A 7657-nucleotide genomic window follows, 5' to 3' on the forward strand; every position below is an offset into this window, starting at 1 on the left:
AAAAAAAAATAATACGAGTATTTTCTCAGAAAATACTGTACTGTACTTGTACAGTATTTACTTGTACAGAATATAACAGAGAATAAACTGCCCAAATACCCTTAAACAAAGGAAAACTACGTACTTTATGAAGGCTACGTACTTTACTACATGAAAATGAAAATTAATGAATACACTGTGTACAGTAATTTACCTGATAAGACAGACCTCAGAATAATACTTTGAGAGCTTTTATACTTTTATAAAGCTGTCTATAATGAAAATTAATTAACTAAGGATTTTTTCGCCCTGCCAAGGTGTGGACCAGTTATCCGGAGTGCTAAGTTATCGAGGGACGAGTTTTCGAGGTTCTACTGTATTAATTATTTTCCCGGCTGTTATATAATAGAGGAAAAGTATGGCCATCAGTCAAAAAATGACCCCTAGAGATTTTTTACATTTTTGGACTCTGGAATTTTGAGGTTTTTCTGTATTTGTGGATGGTGTGTGTGCGTGTGCTTGGAGGAGGCACATCTGTTCACCTACTTTGAAGCTTAATAATTCCTATACCCTTTGTTGGAAAGTTCTGATATTTTGAAGGGAAGTTTACGAATTTGGGGGAAATGTTTCCAGAAAGTTTCAGAAAAATCGGACCATTGGTGCGGAAGATATTGATCCCACCTCTTTAATATCTCTAAACCAATCTAAAGACTTGTAAAGGTAGTAAATACTAAGGATGAAAATAAACAAAGAATGCCGGGTAAGTTAGCAGCAACGTTGCCAGCTTTTTTTCTAATTATATACAGTACAGTACATTATAAATTTATAATTAAAAAACTGTAAATAATCATAAAAATATTAAATAAAAAAAGTCATTAGTTGTATGATGTGGACATTGACAGAGTGGATGGGATTAATAACTCAGACATGAATTAAGCTAGAGTTAATTAATTAATGTATTCAATAACATACCACAATATTATAAATTAACACATGTTAAACATCAATAAAAAGTTTGAATTAATTTTATTTATTTTTTATTTTTTTTATTTTTTTTTTAAATACAATAAACCAAACTTCACTTATACTGTATACAGTATAGGCCTACACACATATATAAACTGGTTGTATAATCATAATACAATAAGAACTGTCTTTGTAGTGGGCTTATACCACACTTAACAAATAAAATAATATAGTATAATTATTACATCTTCCCCAACTGATTTAAAATGGAATGTCATTTTACAAAGATTATTCTTACATTTTCATGTAGAGGAGTTCTTATTTATATACATGAAACAAGTTTAAAGCAAGTAAAGTATAAGTTTTAAGTATAAAGTATTGATTGTATAATGTCTAGGGAACTTTCTATTCACGTTCCGAGTTGTTTCTTTTTTGAACTGAATGTAGATATTTGAGAAATTCTATATATAACTCTATATACAATAGTGCTCGTCTGACTATGCAGGACTTTATGGAAGAGTGGTATCGGCTAACAGACATGATATTCCTTAATAATTTATTCATATATTTATATTTAAACTATCAAGTTTTTCCTAGTTATTTTCTAATTTATTATTGAATAATTAAAATCGGTTTCGAGGAACAGAACCTCGGTTTACGACGGTTTTCCAGCAACCGATTGAAGTCTCTACGTCCGTGGAACCTGGACCAAAGGAACTACAGTCCCTACTCTATTCGGGACTAACATTTAATTATTTAATAAATAAAATTTCACGTAAATTATCGCATATTTTTTTCTCTAAACTACCTCTAAATTAATTAGGTCGATTTTTTTCTGATAAAATGTAAACAGACAAACGAACGTATCAATTATTTTAGTATAAAAAAAATAGTAAGTCAATCTGCAAATTATTTTCTAATGCTTTAATTTATTGAAAGTAGTTTAAATTAATTCAAAATAATAATGAATAAATCACACAATCTTTCAAGAAAATGTCAGTGAAACCTCCATTACATGGCACTCCCGAATAGCGGACACCTGTACTTAACGGACGTTATATTTGCTTCTAAATAGTGGGCAAACTTCTCGGTGTCCGCTATTCGGAGGTTATACTGTATTTAATTAATTCTTAACTTTTTTGAATCTCGTTATACAGTCGAACCTCCAATGACGGCCACCTCTAAATGGCGGCCACTTTTTCAGGAAATTGCATACAAAATAACCTCCAAACAACGGTCAATTTTTTATGTTCTCTTCAGTGGTTTGTTATATTACTAAACTGTTCTGTACTAAACTGTTCTGTGCTTACACTTGTAGAATTTATAATTTATGCAAAATACATAAATATGTGCTCGTAATTTCAATGAATGGTCACAAAAGATTTCATTTGCATAAACAGGAAATATTTTAATTTTGAATTAATGAAGATAAACATGTTTAAAAGTTAGCTTACATACACACACAGTGATGTAGGGATAAGGCATTTTAATCACCTTTATGCATATTTTATATAAGTGGCGAAGGCCCTATTTAGAGTCACCATTTTGTTTTAAGGAGTACAACGAGGATGAAAATAATTACATTGACTTATGTAACAGTATTGAACACAATGAACAGTAAACCATTTTTTTGGAAGAAACAGTAGGTCCTGCACCATTCACATATGAGCCTTTTCCATTCAATTTCGTAATAGCAGACTAAATTTTTTGGTCTTCTTTGTGTCTGGGCCTCTCCATCTAGGCCTGCGTCATGGACAGAGGCATTTTTAAATATAAACTTGCTATATACATATGAAAATTGAGGGAAAACAATAGAACACTTGAAAAAATCATTTATTAATTTAAAAATTTCTTTATGAGTAGGGTCTAAGAGGTGAGATAAAGCCTGCATTATTCACAAATAAACTATCTTATGCTTAAGTTTGGAGGCCCTCCAATAGCTAGGCCAGAACCTTCTATAGCAGGGCCTTTGTATCTAGCTAAAGGGCCTCCAATAGTGTTTCTATCGAAATTAAACCCTTGAAAAAACAATAAATTTGTCTCAATAAAATCATTATTAAACTCGCTACAACTAAAGCGACATTTAGCCTTGGAGAAGGCGAATTCGAAGGTTGAAAAACAGCGAATTGAAATATGCAAAATCCTTTATCACGAATATATATTTTAACAATTTATCTAAATTGTTAATTTAAAAAGTCTCTGATACTATACATAACTATTTTAATACCTCATAATCTATATATATACATTAGTTATTTAGTAGGCCGTACGGTTTTGTTATAATTATTGTTTGACGCCCTTACGATGCCCTCCCGTATAAAGAAATTGGACTTTATGTATCAAAGAAAACGTGCGGTTTCCCTTTGATTAATTCGTTCATTGTTCGTTGAAAGAAACCTAAAAACAAAGAACGAAACTTGTATTTTATAAAATAAATGTTGTACATTATATTTAACATCAAATGTGTTAAGTGTAAAGCACGCGGATGTTTTAAAATAAAATAAAAATATGCATTGACGTGTCATTCTTTAGTTAATTACAGGCTACGTTCTGTACTTTTGTGTGATTTTTATCCTTCTTTCCCTCCCTCAATTATATTAAAATTCGACTATTCAAATGTGAGATGCATATTTTATCAACTTTCCTTAAAGTTAAGGAGTATTTACCTGTTATTATCATCATTATTTTAAAACATCTTACAAACTGCGAGCGTGTAATCGTAAGCTTACTCGAACTGTAGTCTAGATAATTGAGTTACATTCAATAATATAAATTTGTTAGTATCTACAGTGGCCCAAAAGTCGGTTAACATTATTCTATTGCCTGTCTTCCAGTTATACTAGCACACGGGTGCTATTAGAACATGTTTTTCTTTTACAAAATTAATGGAAACGTAGACAAATACGTTACTTTGATAAAGCCGTACTTAGGGGAGAAGAGCGTGAAGGGCCAACCTGGAGTCTCACAGATATAGAGGCCCCAATAAAGTTAATTTTGACCAAAAAATAAAAAGTATAAGAAAAGAGGCTTCCTTATTTATATGAAATGAGAGTGTTTTTTGGCTGATATCTTTAAAGGGATCAGCAAGAGTTTAGCGAAAAGGACCATGGTCAGCGAAAAGGTACAGTACAATAATATAGTTAAGAATGTATTTGCAGACAAATACCCATTCAAATATTTTATCTGAGTGAAAGAGTCTTAATCGTTACAATTGTTAAACTGACTTTTGGGCCATCCTTTATATTCCTCTCCATAATCCAGTGAGTATTAAATGTCACTTTCCATTCGATAATTTTGAGGGCATTTATATTCGAAATGGACTGAATGAAGATAAAATTTAACTAAATAATAACTAGAAATGGAATGGGAGTATCTTATTTCTAGTCGATAAGTTGCATCTTACTACACAATCTCGGGTTTATCATCATCATCCTAAATATTTAATTATCTTTAAGAAAAACTTTTTTTAAATTAAAATTTATTAAGGTTAATGAAAATAAAATGCCTCACATCATATTATATATGTCCGTTGTTCAGAGGTTAGTCTATATTATTATTTTAATAAATTAACAAAATAGCGAGTGGGCCTACAGATGCACACACAAAAAAAAACCTATCAAATTTTCTGACTCATAGCTATTAAATTATTAAATTTATCTCAAATTTTCATTCGTAGATTTGACATCCTTTAAGAATTCTGAAAGCTAGAGCCTACAATATGTAAAACGGGGACTCAGGCCCTTCACAAAAGCGGATTTTACCCATCTACAAAAACCACAAAACAGATTTTTCCATCACTTCTAGTGATTTTCGTATCTTTTTTTTTTTTACATGAAAGTCTAAATTTTGGGGCCTCCCGAGCCGAAACTTCTTTGTTGGCTCAATCTCTAATTGGGATCAATAGAAGAAATACAGTTAGCTAAATAGTCGCGTTATTGTTATAAATTAAGCTATAAATATTACATAACTACAACACGAAACATTAAAGAATTTCCTTCACCGATCACGCGATTAATCAGATTTAATTAATACACTTGCTCACCGCGAAAATTAACGAACAAACTCATAATAATCATTCAATAACGGGCTTCACTTCGGAATCTCTACTCACCCCATTGATTTTTTGCTCAGAAATTTAATAGAGTCAACATTTAGGCAGAAAATTAGAGATTTATAACTCGTATATACGAATTATAAATCTCTATATATACCACTATACTAAACAAAGATAAAGTAAGTGTTCGAATCTGAAGATTCACATGGATAAGTTGATTAAATGGAGGAAACTTTCCTACCAATTACGCCCCGAAAATCCCGGTTACGAGTGAAGAATGAATGATTTCTTTTTTGTCAACCGTAATCGGAAAATTTTGATTAATTAAAAACAAATATTTAAGTGATAAAAACCTTGGACAATCCCCTTAATTAACGCCAATTCGACGAAGTAGTTCATTTATAAAAGTTTTCTCTCTCTTGTGATTTATTGGATAATAAGAAGAGGGAAGGGAGGATGGTAGTAGAGGTAGAAGTAGGTAGATTGTAGAAGAAAAATCAAGGAAAATAAATAAAAAAATTCCTATCTAGATTGCAATAATTTACATTTTGCAATTGACGAAGTTTTGAGCGATAAGAATTTTTGTACAATTGGACAAAATTTTGTCTTGAGTAATTATCCCATGGATTAGCTATTAACAGGTTGTAAGTATGACAAAAACGGGAGAAAAATGGAAACAAACTGTACAGTTCATTAATCTTGCATTTTCTGTTGAACGAAAACATCCATCATAATTGATTATCTACGGATAGCGCCGCACATTTCCCCCCTTTTTAATAAAAGAACATTAAAAATTTGCATATTTCTTTATCGCAACTGCAGGCTTCGACCCCTTTGTAAAATTATCTTAAAATAATAATACACAGATACATTTGATAATCGATAATTAATATATATATAGGGGAATCGGATAGAATTATAGTAAACAACCTTTTGTTTCGGATGGACGTGGCTGAAGGGCATAATATTCCTCTCCGAAAAGGGCTTACCTTAGGTTAAAAAAAATATTAGGGGATCATTAATATGTTTGATAGGTTACAGATAATCGAAATTCCGTTTAAACTCCTTATTAGGGTAGGGAATTATTACAATAGGAGCCTCTTGAGGAGAGAAAATTAACCATGCTTCTGCTCTATCAATTTCGTAGACGAGATATTAAAAATCATTATTCTATAATNGGCCTACAGATGCACACACAAAAAAAAACCTATCAAATTTTCTGACTCATAGCTATTAAATTATTAAATTTATCTCAAATTTTCATTCGTAGATTTGACATCCTTTAAGAATTCTGAAAGCTAGAGCCTACAATATGTAAAACGGGGACTCAGGCCCTTCACAAAAGCGGATTTTACCCATCTACAAAAACCACAAAACAGATTTTTCCATCACTTCTAGTGATTTTCGTATCTTTTTTTTTTTTACATGAAAGTCTAAATTTTGGGGCCTCCCGAGCCGAAACTTCTTTGTTGGCTCAATCTCTAATTGGGATCAATAGAAGAAATACAGTTAGCTAAATAGTCGCGTTATTGTTATAAATTAAGCTATAAATATTACATAACTACAACACGAAACATTAAAGAATTTCCTTCACCGATCACGCGATTAATCAGATTTAATTAATACACTTGCTCACCGCGAAAATTAACGAACAAACTCATAATAATCATTCAATAACGGGCTTCACTTCGGAATCTCTACTCACCCCATTGATTTTTTGCTCAGAAATTTAATAGAGTCAACATTTAGGCAGAAAATTAGAGATTTATAACTCGTATATACGAATTATAAATCTCTATATATACCACTATACTAAACAAAGATAAAGTAAGTGTTCGAATCTGAAGATTCACATGGATAAGTTGATTAAATGGAGGAAACTTTCCTACCAATTACGCCCCGAAAATCCCGGTTACGAGTGAAGAATGAATGATTTCTTTTTTGTCAACCGTAATCGGAAAATTTTGATTAATTAAAAACAAATATTTAAGTGATAAAAACCTTGGACAATCCCCTTAATTAACGCCAATTCGACGAAGTAGTTCATTTATAAAAGTTTTCTCTCTCTTGTGATTTATTGGATAATAAGAAGAGGGAAGGGAGGATGGTAGTAGAGGTAGAAGTAGGTAGATTGTAGAAGAAAAATCAAGGAAAATAAATAAAAAAAATTCCTATCTAGATTGCAATAATTTACATTTTGCAATTGACGAAGTTTTGAGCGATAAGAATTTTTGTACAATTGGACAAAATTTTGTCTTGAGTAATTATCCCATGGATTAGCTATTAACAGGTTGTAAGTATGACAAAAACGGGAGAAAAATGGAAACAAACTGTACAGTTCATTAATCTTGCATTTTCTGTTGAACGAAAACATCCATCATAATTGATTATCTACGGATAGCGCCGCACATTTCCCCCCTTTTTAATAAAAGAACATTAAAAATTTGCATATTTCTTTATCGCAACTGCAGGCTTCGACCCCTTTGTAAAATTATCTTAAAATAATAATACACAGATACATTTGATAATCGATAATTAATATATATATAGGGGAATCGGATAGAATTATAGTAAACAACCTTTTGTTTCGGATGGACGTGGCTGAAGGGCATAATATTCCTCTCCGAAAAGGGCTTACCTTAGGTTAAAAAAAATATT

This window comes from Centruroides sculpturatus, unplaced genomic scaffold (genome assembly GCF_000671375.1).
Source record: "Centruroides sculpturatus isolate CEXI.00-Female unplaced genomic scaffold, Cexi_2.0 scaffold330, whole genome shotgun sequence".
In the NCBI taxonomy this organism is placed as follows: Eukaryota; Metazoa; Arthropoda; class Arachnida; order Scorpiones; family Buthidae; genus Centruroides; species Centruroides sculpturatus.